The sequence below is a fragment of the Tiliqua scincoides genome, chromosome 3, assembly GCF_035046505.1.
Source record: "Tiliqua scincoides isolate rTilSci1 chromosome 3, rTilSci1.hap2, whole genome shotgun sequence".
In the NCBI taxonomy this organism is placed as follows: domain Eukaryota; kingdom Metazoa; phylum Chordata; class Lepidosauria; order Squamata; family Scincidae; genus Tiliqua; species Tiliqua scincoides.
In genome coordinates this window covers 143,640,727-143,655,112 of record NC_089823.1, presented here as the reverse complement: position 1 = coordinate 143,655,112, position 14,386 = coordinate 143,640,727, and positions in this window count along the sequence as shown.

The following is a 14,386-nucleotide window of genomic DNA, read 5'->3' as shown; positions in this document are numbered from 1 at the left end:
GATTTGGGCCATAAACATTTAAATCCCACACACATTATATTGTAATTTTGCACCAAAGAAAGAGCTGAATCCCATAGTCTCTTGTAGCATGCTCCTTGCATCCCACCTCCTCCCGGGGAGGTGGGAAGTTAAATGTTGCTGGGGTTGGGGAAGGACATGTCTTGACCTGCTGGGCTCCCTTTCCTATAAGAACTGTACTTAAACTAAAGTTGTGCTCAAGGACTGGGTTTATTCCTCTGCTTAACATAGATCTCTGAAAAAGAAAGGGGGTGAACTGGAATATCTCTTTGGGGTTTCCCCTTTGTAAACCCTCCAGAGTCAAATGGAGCGGCTCTGGCATAGCTCTTCAGGCTGAGTTCCGCTGGTAGGGAATGGTTGGGTGGCATTTGGATCTGGTGGCCTGGCTTCCTAGTTGGGGTGCTGAGTGGGGTGCCCAGTGGCAGGGAATGGGTTATGACTCTGTAGCCCAAAGACTGAACCCCCCATGGTTGCTTCATTTAAAAAAAATCAGAGTTTATTTGGTCATAAACAACCCAAGCCCACATGCTCCCTCTGTCCCCTCCCTGTACTTCCTCCACTCATGTCCATTGACATCACAGCTTGTCTGAACCTTCACAGTTTAGGACAGGGTATCTGAGGAACAGTGTTGTCCTATATGAACTGGCTCATCCCCGAGATCATCCAAGAGAACCCTCCTTTGGGTGCCATCCCTGACTGAAGCCAAGCTGGTGGTAACAATGGGTTGGACCTTATCTGTCAGAGAGCCAATATTATGGCATTCACTCCCAGTTGAATTGATGCCTCCTTGGTGGCCCTCCAGAAGGGACTGAAAACCATTATTTTTCAGTTCATCATTCCACCTTGGTTTTGGTTTGGACACTGCTTCATCTTCTATTTTGGTTTTGTTCTGTTTTGATTAGTTTATTTAGGGTGGTTATGTTTTTTTTTTTTAAAGATGAATTTCTTATTATTGCTGCTGCATTTTATGTATTTTCTGTATTTTAATGATGATGTACCTGGCCATTGCTTTTTACTTTTTATTACATGTTTTTAAATGAATATTGTACACCACCTTGAGCACCCCATTATTGGGGGGGATATAAATCTCTCAATAAATAGACTTTGTCGCCTTCCCATACCTGGAGCTGTGATTTAACTGTAATGTAAAAAATTAAACCACAATTAAAACCAGCATTTGAGAGCAGAGTTGCATTTTTCAAATGCTGAGTTAGGCATGGTTTCTGAATCACAGTTAAAGCAAACCCTGAGATTTGGCTGGGCCACAGAATTGTGGTTTCAACTGCTGGAAGAGCGACAGAATGTGAGCTGAGCCACCCAGTATATTCATGGACAGCCAGTACATACATGTTGGACTCTACCAGCAGGGGGAGCTGCTCCCTAGTTTAAGTGCTTGGTTGCTCTCTCCTACTTTGGCTGGGCTTCTGTTTAGCTGCTTCTTTTCCTTTCTTGTTATTTTCTGCCTGTAATAAGCACTGCAGTTCTTTCTTTGTCCCAGTAAAGTTCTTAACAAAATTCAGTTCGCTGTGTGTGAGGACTGCTTTAATCCCTCAGCTGAGCTAATGCAAACAACCTGGGCTCTCAAGAGACATGAGCAACAGATGTAAGAGGAGCAGGGAGCACCCATGTTACGGTCACTATCAACTATGACTTGCTCAGTGGTCTGAACCAAGCCTTAAGCATAGCTCAGTGATTCAACAATCATAAGTTTGGCCTCAGTCAAAGTTATAAATCATATCAAAAGTTTGGCCTCCGTTTGAGCCGGTGTCCTCAAAGTTATTTGGAAATATCTGCACAATGTATTTCAAATGAAGGCATGGAAGGGATATGGAAGGGAAAAAGTGGATGCCTTTGGCAAGAAAGGTGGGATATCAGGGTCTTAAAATAAATGAAGTCAGCAAGCTGCTCAGTAACAGTGAAAGGAAAATGTTGGGTGAGGTTTGGCCTCTTTTTTCCACCATGAGCTGCCAACGATCGCCCACTCTGCCTGCCCAGGAACCCATTTTCAGCTGCTGAACAATAACCTGTCTCTGATAACCATTGTTACCAACTTTGTTGATAAGGAAGGACAAAGTAAAATGTTAACAAACAGTGATCTCATTTTTATTTCACATGATGGTATGTAGTACTGCTGACTACTTGGAACTGGTCTTTTCTGGAGTAAACATTTCCTCTCCTTTGCTATTTCCAGGCTTTGCCATTCAGGATAAGTTAGAGGTGCACCTTATTGAATCTCCAGGGGAAGAAGGAAAACAAGAGAATAGCTAAATATCAAAAATAGCAAGCAGACCCCTTTTTATTTAAAAAAAAATGGAGCCAGGTACCCCTGAATTACAAGTTCTCTGCATGTAGTTTGAGAGCCAAATCCTATCCTCTGCCATGCTACAGCATGTAGCCTTGCCAAAAAGGAACAAGCTACATGCTATTGGGGGAGGGGGGGTTAGGAAACCTGAAGGCAAACAGGAGGCAAGTAAAAAACATTCATATTCAGTGTATGGAATTTCCCCCACTTAAAATGTGCTTCATCATTCTGCCCCTTTCACATGCTCAGTGCACATACACATATCCCCTAACTGTGAAATCCTCTCATTGTGAAATGGCTCCTGGGAATTACCCCCCTCCTTTGCTTTGCTTGCAGGAACGTGAACAGGAGTGGGGCTGCAGTTCATACCTTCTCTCTGGGTTCACAGTACTCTTGGAACAAACCATAGCTCAGTGGCAGAGCAGATGCATGTCATGCAGAAGGTCTCAGGTTTGATCCCTGATGAAAAGGAGCACAAAACTTGCTGAGATCTTGCCAAGCTGTATGATACCTACCAGTAATGAAGAGAAGAACCCATAAAGAAGCCACAAATTCAAAACTCACCTCAGCTGTGGATCACTGGATGGCCTACAGTGGCTCAACCTCAGTCCTACACCTGCGACATGGGAATGATAACAGTGACCTCTTACCAGGATAATTCAGAGACAATTGATGGTGCTTCTTCACCACATAGTGGAATAAACTCCCTATTTTGAGGAAAAACTGGCACAACAAGTCTGTTTCACTGGCTTGGCTGGGACCAACTGTCATATGGGTCTTCCCCTCCACCTGACTTTTTAAACATTATGTAAGAAATTGGTTCATAATTCAGAAGATTAATAAAAATGTTGATTTTAAAAAGTGTTACCTGAAATTGTATATTTTCCTATCCTCTCCCAATCCCTTTTTCTTTTTGCCTCATGCCTATACAAAGGTATGCCTTTGTTAAACTGTAATTTATGCCTTGGCAAAAAGGCAGTAAAATAAATGTAGATGGTATATAAATAAGTAAATAAATGCTGAGCATTTCTGTTATTACGTACTTTCCAACATGTGGGTGCTGTATATACGTACAAAAGTACATCTTGGACTCTGAATTTCTCTTCCGAGAAAGGGGTGGATGGCGAAACAAGAGCATTTGGACTGTATGACTCTGTGCTTACTTTGGGGTCAGAAAGGGAACCACACCCCCACATCGCCTCATATGCTCCTCACTCAAGGGCACCTCTATTTCTGGCGTTACACCCTAATATCTGTTAGATAAACAAGGCAGCTTAAAGGCACAACAGGCTCCTTTGCTTAGGGGGAAAAAAGTCTGCTAGATGTGTGCTGGCAGCAGAAACGGTTGCAAATTAGCAATGAAGTATACTAGGGAGTCTCATTTGCAGGGTGAGAGGGGGCAACAGAGAAGCCAATATGGGCAAACATGGCACTTGATCCTGTCAAAGGGGTGATGCTCTCAGCAAAGCAGAAGATGGGCGTCTCCGCTTGAGTCTGAGGCAACAGTGCCTCAGATAGCACAGGGGTCAGGTACTGTGCAAAACAGCAGAGCCATAGGTGATCTAATAGATGCTTATTGGTCCAGAATGCACTGCTCCAATGGTCAGAATGGTTGTCAACAACCCCAGGACAAAAAGTGCAGTAATGAATCAGCACTGAAGGAAGTCACATGATCAAGATATGATTGTATTTATTGTGTTTCATTTTCCGCAATAAATATTATAGCCCTACCATGTTACTATAAACTGCTGAAACAATTCCATCAAGTCCTTAATCCAATATACTACTAAATATTGCCAATAGTAGCAATATTTATAGTGCCAGTATAGTGCCAATATACAACTAGATATTGGGTGTGCCAAGCAACTTTTTGTTCTCTTAGTCTTTGCCTTCCAAGTGATGTTTATAGCATGGCTGGTTGCATTTTCCACATCTCAACGGCCCTCTTCCCTGAAAACTGTTTAACCCACCTAGGAAAGCCTGCTTTACCCTCTGTTGTTCAGTTTACTCCAATAATGCAAAGCTGTTAATTTGGGATAAGAGCCCCCGATTTGTTCAATAATGTGATTTTTATACACATTTACCATTATTTGTTGGCAGGGCTGTGTATTGCCTTTCTGGAGGAGTTTCAAAACATTGCACAATTCAGTACTGAATTCAGGATCCAACTTCCTGAGACTCTCAGCTTTAAGGACAGGCACGTTCCTAGTCCTTATGGGTATTTGCAGAAGAAATGGTCCAAGGGCATCGTCTGTGGGCACATGATGCAGCCACTTCAGTGAAATTAAGCAGATCTAGGTCTGCTCGGTACCCACACAGGTGGCTATCTGGGAGCCCCATATATGTTGCCTTGAGTTCCATGATAAAAAGGTGGAATATAAATGTAATAAAATAAATTGTGAAAAGTAAAAGAAATTATGTACATTTGTTCAGTCTGCATAATTTCCACTGGTTATAGATATCAGTTTTCTTTGGTGCACAATTTGGATTGCCTAGACTAGAGGGTCAAAGAATATTAGAACTTTTAAAAGGGCACACGGTGCTGTTTCTTACCCAGTAGCTAATAACTGGTTTTCATTCCCTGAGTGTTCATTTGAACAGCCAGATTCCCTGCATGACTTCTGCAAAATGACAGCTGTCCCTCAAGGGGAGGAACTACAAGCATCAGTAATCTATCATTTGGATTTAAACCCTAATGGAGTTTTAGGAAAATTTGATTTATGGAAGAAACATAAATGTTATGGGTGTATGGATCTATAAGTTGGGCATGCTATGAAAGCCTGAACTGGTCTGTGTGTGTGCTGATCAAAAGTTATGTAAAAAAAATCACAGAATGTTCCCAACTTGAAGAACTTAAGTGTGTTTGAAAACCAACAGCAAAATGTGCTCACATTTGGTGATAAGCAACATTTAAGACCAAAGAAATATAAAGTACTGTTGGAATCTAACAGTGAGCTAGAGCATGCTAAAAAAAAGAAATCATGATAAATTGGGCACAAGAGCTAAGTAATCCAATAAGTTTTCACATTTGGGAAAACATCTGAAGATATAGCATTAATTTTTCACAGTGTACTAATGGAAAACTATTGAGTTATGATCAGATGGTAGATAACACTCAAACCTTTATAAAATTACAGATGGTTTTGATCCTTTATGCTGGAAATGTAAAAGAGATATGGGAACATTAGCATTTATGGTGGTCATGTCCTTTAGTGAAGAAATACTGGTCTCGTATTACTAGCACAATTGCCAGGATAACTGGATATATTTCTGAGACTCTTGAATTTTTTATTGTATGTAATAGAATTACAACACGTGATTTATACAATATATATAAAACAATATAATATAGTTTCAGTATGTCAGATGCATGATATACTATTTGAAAATCATTTTATGGATATCTTTGAAGCATATAAAGAATAGATACTGAGAGGTGCTGTCTTACATGATAACAGAAGCTATACTCCTTTGTGCTCAGTACTGAAGGAGAAATGCTCATAACTGAAGAATTAGAGAATAAATTGTATGAATATATATGGCTAAACCAATGCATGATATTAAAGAAGGGAGACAAAAATACAGTCATTTTAAGAAAAACTGGCAATTGTTTATTATAATAAAACTGTATTTTTTACAGATTTATTATTATACAGTATTGCCATTATATGACTATTCCTGAAAAAGCAAAGCACATATCTTGACAATTGTTAATCATATATGTATAACCCAACCCTGTGCATCTCTACTTGAAAGCACCGCAGACACTCGCCTATAAGTTGATCCCACAGATAAGTCGAGGGCAGGTTTTGAGCCAAAAATCATGGAATTTTCTATGACCCTCAGATACGTCAGGGGTTTTAAACTTAGGGGGGTGTCTGACTATAGTTTTGTCTGATTTTACCCGAGGCCAGATCCTGAAAAATAACCTACCTGTAATTGTTACCTAAGAACTGTACAGTCTCTAATTTATTGGCTCAGTTGGTAGAGCTGCCGCCTTGTATGCCTGAAGATCTGAGGCTGCCTGTTCGAAACAACCAGAAGTACCTGAGAACTGATGACACGCTGATATACTGATGAGCTGACCCTCGGTGGTAGAGAGGAGTTGCCATCAAGTGGAGCGTGGGAGGCGAAGGGCCAGAGAGAGGCCAGACCTGGAAGGAATTCAGCTGGAATGAGTTCTATGAAAGACTAGAACTATTCAATTGTAAAAATCCCTATGGGGGTTTAGAACAGCCTGCCTATGTAAACCACCTTGGATTAAAGTCTGAGGAGAAATCTTATGACCAAAGAAAGGCGGTATATAAATACCTGTATAAAAATAAATATAAATAAATTATCATAAGATACATTTTTATTCTTTTTAAATTCTGGTCTTCACCACCTTTTTGTAAGTACTATCAGAGTAAGTGCACTGTAAACAACATACCAGTAAAATAGTGGTTCCCAACCTGGTATTCATGTACTCCCAGGGACACTCAACAGGACCTGTAGGGATACTTGAAAAAGAATGGCATAATGGCAGAAAAAGGCAGATCATACTCCAGAATACTTTGCAGGGCCAGCAAGGCAGGAAGGAAGGTAGCTAGCTGACTGTGAAAGCCCCACCAATAGCTAAGTTTTGGTCATCAATTCATGTATGCACCAGTGATTGAAAACCAGCACAGTAAAAAAGCTGAAACATAATATGGAAAGTGAACGATCAGCCAGAATTTCTCAGCACACTGCTGGTGCAAAACAGTGCAAAGGCAGAGTCTTCTGTTCTTCAAACAGATGAAAAGAGAAAACACAGTAATAAATACATGAAGTCTGGGCTTTCATAAGGAGGAGATGAGGGCTTGTCTTACTAATTACAAACATTTTGCTAATAGGAAGGGTACAATTTATGGAAATGGGCTGCCAAGGGATATGCAAGCCAAAAAGGTTGAACCATGAATCAAAACCATCTTTAAGGTGTCTGGTGTGTTAAGCCAGAAGCTCTACATACAACCCATAACACATAACTGGGAGTGTGCAATTCAATTCACAGCAGAGAGATGCAGCTGCATATATTTGCAGCCCTTTTTACTCAGAAGTAGACCCACTGCTTTCCATGGGTGTTATTCTTAAGTAATCAGTCATCCTCCAAGAGCTTACAAAGACGCTTCACTCAGCCAATGCAAAATGATCACCTTTCTTTCACATGCTCAGGGGGAAGGGAGGGAGAGAGATGGATTGTCAGCCAGCTGCCCCCTCTCTCTCTCATTAAGGAGGCTACTGTTAAAGGACTGCTCAGTTTTTCAAACCGATTTTAAAGGCATTTGCCCCTTCTCCAGGGATCAGCACATTCCTTCTCATTTGCAGAGGCCATTCCTATTGAGTCAAAGTGTATAAAAAATCCATGTATAAATAGGCTGGACCTGTAAATGCTAAGTAGTACCACTGCATCACATGTGCAAATGTAATTGTCTTCATACAATTCCTTCTAATGTTTTCTATATTAGAAAAGGAGGGGTTTTAAAAACATGAGCTGCTTGTATTTATGAATATACATTTTCAATGTAATATTTGAAGTCAGTATGTGCTACAGAGGTCACAGAAAGATTTCACCATGTCCAATCTTTCGGATCTTTGGGCTGATTCTGATGAACCACCTTGACATGTTGCAATTTTCACCAGTACCTGTGATGTGAGAAGCAACCTGCTGGGCCAACTGGGCAGGAGCAAACCCAAACCCAACTGGGCAGGAGCAGCAACCATATTGTGGCAATTCTTGTGAACTGACCTGTAGTCTTCACTTTGAATGTAACATTCATAGTGAGAATTTAGGGCTGAATTTCAAAAATAACTGTGGAAATCCATTCCTTTCACTTTGTTTACACATTCAAGTAGGCTCTCAAACAGCCTGCTGTAAGAATTGCACAGATGACTTTTCTGAGATACCAGCAAGGTCAACAGCAAGGAGAAGAGAATGCAAGGAAAGAAAATCCTTTTACCCTAATTGAGGTCTAGTCAATAGCAATACAACTATTACTGAATTGCAACTCTAATCCTACCATGGATCAATATTTTATTTATTCATCTCAACGCTAATCATAAAGGACGCCTTGTCTGTTATCTGAAGCCAAGAAACAGAATATATTACGAAGCACTTAATCTCAGTCATAACACAAGAACATAAGAACAGCCCCACTGGATCAGGCTATAGGTCCATGTAGTCCAGCTTCCTGTATCTCACAGCGGCCCACCAAATGCCCCAGGGAGCACACCAAATAACAAGAGACCTCATGCTGGTGCCCTCCCTTGCATCTGGCATTCTGACATAGCCCATTTCTAAAATCAGGAGGTTGCACATACACTTCATGGCTTGTAACCCGTAATGGATTTTTCCTCCAGAAACTTGTCCAATCTCTTTTAAAGGCATCCAGGCCAGATGCCGTCACCACATCCTGCGACAAGGAGTTCCACAGACTGACCACACACTGAGTAAAGAAATATTTTCTTTTGTCTGTCCTAACCCGCCCAACACTCAATTTTAGTGGATGTCCTCTGGTTCTGGTGTTATGTGAGAGTGTAAAGAGCATCTCTCTATCCACTTTATCCTTCCCTGCATAATTTTGTATGTCTCAATCATGTCCCCCCTCAGGTGTCTCTTTTCTAGGCTGAAGAGGCCCAAACGCTGAAGCCTTTCCTCATAAGGAAGGTGCCCCAGCCCCGTAATCATCTTAGTCACTCTCTTTTGCACCTTTTCCATTTCCACTATGTCCTTTTTGAGATGTGGCAACCAGAACGGGACACAATACTCCAGGTGTGGCCTTACCATCGATTTGTACAACGGTATTATAATATTAGTCATTTTGTTCTCAATACCTTTTGAAATGATCCCAAGCATAGAATTGGCCTTCTTTACTGCTGCCACACATTGGGTCGACACTTTCATCGACCTGTCCACCACCACCTCAAGATCTGTCTCCTGATCTGTCACAGACAGCTCAGAACCCATTAGTCTATATGTGAAGTTTTGATTTTTTGCCCCAATGTGCATGACTTTACACTCACTGACATTGAAACGCATCTGACATTTTGCTGCTCATTCTACCAGTTTGGAGAGATCCTTCTGGAGCTCCTCACAATCACTTCTGGTCTTCACCACTCAGAAAAGTTTGGTGTCATCTGCAAACTTAGCCGCCTCACTGCTCGCCCCTGTCTCCAGGTCATTTATGAAGTGGTTGAAAAGCACCGGTCCCAGGACAGATCTTTGGGGCACACCACTTTTCAACTCTCTCCATTATGAAAATTGCCCATTGACACCCACTCTCTGTTTGGTGGGTGTTGAACCCTTCTCCACCCACCACTCCCCTGCAAAGTGAGAGTTAGTGACCAGGGTGCTGGCAAATGAAGTGCTGCTCAAGGTACTTGTGTGGAGTGAGGTGACTTATTGGAGGGAAATGGACAAACAGTGTGCTTAGAGCAAGCAAAAGAGCAGTGCTTGAGTGCTGGAGCAGCTGTATAACTCTAGGAAGTAGCTTGCGGGGTCACAGTGGGGATCAAAGAATAGGCAGAGAAGAAGTAGGAGATAGGAGAACAGCAGGAAATCAGATGGGTGAGAGGCAGTTTCCTGATGTCTCTCTAAATGGCACAAAGATTTCCACAGAAGCAAGTGGGGTGGAAGTGCAACAACATGGCACAGTGGGGACCTCACCCACACACCAAAGGTTGGATGCACGGAGAGGAAACACAGGAGGTGGAATGAGGAACTATTTGGTCTCATCATTTATAGCCTTTTTGCCCATCGAGTGTGTGGGGACTACAACAATTCTCTGAGCCAAGAGGAGCTTGTTCTTGGCTTTCCTTGTCCCTGGCGATTCAGTTATCTGTGCTCATTTCCTAGGGATTGGTCCACTGAGCCATAGAAAAGCAACCAAATTAAAGTTGGGGAAAGGGTGATTATCTCCATCCTGTCAAAAGGTGCTTGATCACCACACGCTTTCCTTTTAGGTGAGTGTGTGTGGGGGGCGTATTGTGTGTGTGTGTTCCTGGTTTTCCTGTTGCTGAAGGTCACAAGGGAAGGACAGAATCATGCGCTGTCCATCACTGTTACAGCCAATCACTATGACTACATTGTCCTTCTCCTCCACTTCTTTATAAAAGAAGGAGTGGGGATCCTTACTCTTTGGCCATAAGAACGAATGATCTGTTTATATGTGTCATTTTTCATTCCGACTGCTGTCGAAATACAGCAGTAGATTGAATTCACAGCTATCCAGCAATTCAAAACTCCTATTGTGTGTTTATCACACAAGTGATTTATGGGCTATTATTCTTCGTAATACTGCAGCACATTCTCTTTTCCTTTACAGTTGGACCACTCTGTTAATGCTCCCAGTTTGTCCAATTTTGAAAAGCTGCCAGCCAGAAACTCTGCATTTTCAGGGTCTAGTGATTTTTTTTCTTTTGTAGCTTCAAAAGAAGTATCATAAAAGAGATTAATTCTTTCTAATAACCCCTATTGCTCCATGCTTCTGCTAATGCTGGGAACCAGCAAACTGATTGTTGTTCACCTTGACAGTTATTATTTAATACAGCAGCCTTAATGGATAAGGCACTTGAGAAGTGGGACTCGGACAAAGGTGTGCAGTTGATATATACTGGGCAGTTGTTTTCCAATCAGAAGCCCTCATGTTAGTGAGCCAGCCTGCTTCCACTGCCCTACTGTTCCTCCATGGAGAACAGTGCTAAGATCTAGGCAGGCCTCTCGCATCATCTGTGGAATTGACAGGTAGTGAATCTCATTTTTTGCTGGCCCACTGACAGTGGTTTCTGTACATGGGAGCTTTCTGAATAGATCCCTACTGCCATATTACAGGCAAAAAAGAAAGCAGTCAAAACCAATGTGCATTGATTTTGACCGGGGGGAGGGTGTCCTTAAGATGACAGGTTACAGCACAAAGCTACAACTGGCTTTCACTGGCAGAGCTGAATGAATGCAATGGAATGGCTCAGGAAAGACTTCAGCTTGAGATTTGGTTCTCTTGGCACAAATAGTGTGCAAAATGTCACTAGCAGCAAAAAAGTTAATTTATTTGTTCAGTTCAGTCACCGACAAGTATAAAAATGACAATACATTCATAGTATACAACTGAACATACATACAACCCATCACAGCATCCTAACATAGGCTCTTGACAACATAAAATACTAACAATTAATAGATATAAGTCTAGATAAGACTAAGTTTGGTCTAGGTATTGTGGATTGAACAGAGTACAGTTACTGAGGAAGGTACTTCTGAAAGTCTTCTAGTCCATATTGAATTAAAAACTGATCCAGAATATAGATACTCCTCTATGAGCAACCTGGAAGTCCACAATCCACTCTCTTCCTCCTGATGCTAACTGCTGCGGTTAAAAATTTAGCCACCCTCCGCGTTACCTCTGGATTTGCATCTGATAGAAGAGAATGACTATAATCTTGACCTGGGCATTTGGTGAGCTCTTCTAACAGTGGGAAGAGAAGGGGTAACCGTATATCCTTATAAAAAACGCAATCCAGCAAAACATGACTGGTGGTTTCTGGTTGGTTTGCCCCACAAGGACACAGTCGCTCCAAAAATGGGACCTTCTGAAAGCGTCCTTCCACTACAGCTAAGGGCAAACAATCACACCGCCCCAATGTAAACGCCCTTCTGTGGCTTGGGATTTCTAACTGGAAAAGGTAGGGAACCAGGGCAGCTACATATCAGAGCTCCTCCTTGTTACAAAACTTTCTGACATTATTAAGGTCTTCCTGGCGCTCTATGTCAAAATCTGCTGCTTAATCCTGACTCCCACCTGAGCCAGTCCCATGTCAAACAAAAATGGCATGGAAAATCCCAGAGAGGACCGTTTTTGTTCTAGCCCAGGGGTGCTCACACTTTTTTGGCTCGAGAGCTACTTTGAAACCCAGCAAGGCCCGGAGATCTACCAGAGTTTTTTTTACAATGTTTGCGCCATCATAACATATAACATTTATGTGTACAATGTATGTTGGTGTACCTTGAGCCCCACTGAGTATAACAGGACTTACTCCTGAGTAGACATGCCTAGGATTAGGCTGTGAGGCTGCAATCCTAGCCACACTTACCTGGGAGTAAGCCCCATTGAGTACAATGGACATTACTCCTGGCGTTTCCTCCCAGAGGCACCTGAAGGGGGGGGTCGGCACTCCGCGATCTACTCATTTTGCCTCGCGATCTACCGGTAGATCGCGATCCACCTATTGAGCACCCCTGTTCTAGCCCTTTAATCCACCTGGATTTATAATTTATTTGGTGATTTATTAAGTTATTTAGTGATCCCTCCACAGACTAAGCATCTGAGGGATTTCAAGGGACTGTCAATGATTTGAATTTCCTAGACTGAGTGCATATAGCTAGATTTTACTGAAATCAGAATGTAAAACACATTTGGTGGATCTATATCAGGTGTACCAGCTGAGGTATCAGGTTACCAGCAATAACCAATGGTTATAATTGCTCTTAGTGGGAGATCAGTCCAAGGATATGTTTTCAGTACCAGGATTCAGCCTTGAAATGTGAAGTGGGATATTAATTTATTTGTATCCACATCTTCTAGTCAAGATCATATATCTCTCAACCCTCACCAGGTACTTTTTCCAGGCACTGTTCCTATTCCATGTAACTAGGCAGGAACATGTATCTGGCTAGACTTGGATAACAAGACTGACAGATCTAAATTCTCCAATTCTGCTGGGGCAGCATCAACAACAGAAAAAGGACCCAAATTCCTGATTCAAACTCACCAGGTGGCACCAAGCAGGAGGGCTGCAATGTGAGGCAGTGACTGGGGGTGTCCCATCCATCTCCTGTGCTGTGACCTGCTGAAGCACCACAGCATAAAAAGGGAAGTTGGCACACATGCACAGGATGTCAGGACATATATGACCAATGGGGAAGAGATAAGAAGGAAGAAAGAGGATAATTGCCAAGCTCTCAGGAGAGAAGATGGCTGTCTGGGACCCAGAGATAGAAGAGGGCTAGGGTGACAACCAAAACCACTCTTGGAACACTGGGGAGGACTCCAGAAGTGATAAGCACTCAATTTTTTTCTCTTAAGGCAAGTCATTTTCACAGTCTGAACAAAAGATTCCTAGTTACTGCATCCAATTTGGTCAAACTGTCTTTTGCATCCATCCAGCCAAGCGCAGGCACTTTTCACCAGCCTGCTTGTTTTCTCTTGCTTTCTATTTTATGTAATTCCTCTTTCTTTGTGTTTCTAACAAACCAGTTATGTTTTGACTCCCTGCCTGCCTAATCCTTGTTTGCAGCTAATTTGGTGGTTTGTCACATCTGATCATTCATGGGTGCTACCACAGTTTTATTTGGGAGGGATGGTTTTTCCCAGATGGCCCACCTCTGTTTGGTTTCCTTAGCCTAGGACGGTGGCAGCAAATAGCTATACCAGTTTCCCTCTCCCCCACATTCAGCTGCTGACCCCATAAATCTTGCACTAAACATTAACCACTACACACTCTTCTTGATCAGCCTCCAGCCAATGCCTGACATTAACTTGTTGAAGTTTTTGCTATAAAGAACAAGAAGCAGGCAGTGAAACCTTGGCAGGGATAGGGGTTTTTGAATAGCTTACTGCCACTGCGGCTTCAGTCTTGATCACATGTGCCCCACACTATTTTGTAAATGAAAACAAACTTCAATTGAAAACCAATGTGTGTTTGCAATTGCCTGCTGTGTTATGTATATGGTATACATGTATATGGGCATGTATATGCCTAGTGCACCATGCAAAGAGGATTGCTGTCGAAACAACACCTTGAGCACTCCAATTATTCAGCTGGAAGAGCTGAATACAAATCAGTCAAATAAATAAATGCACAAAGCCAGGGGAGTCAAATATAAGGCATGTGGGCCATATATAGCCTGTGGAAGCTCTTCATCTGCAACACACTTGGGCTCTTCCTGCAACACCATCAGCTGCTGAGCTGTGAAGTGATGCATTGCCAAAGCAACAGGGTTGAAAGGGCGGAGCTGGGAGAGCCCAATTGCAGACTACCCTTTCATGCAGTGCCTTT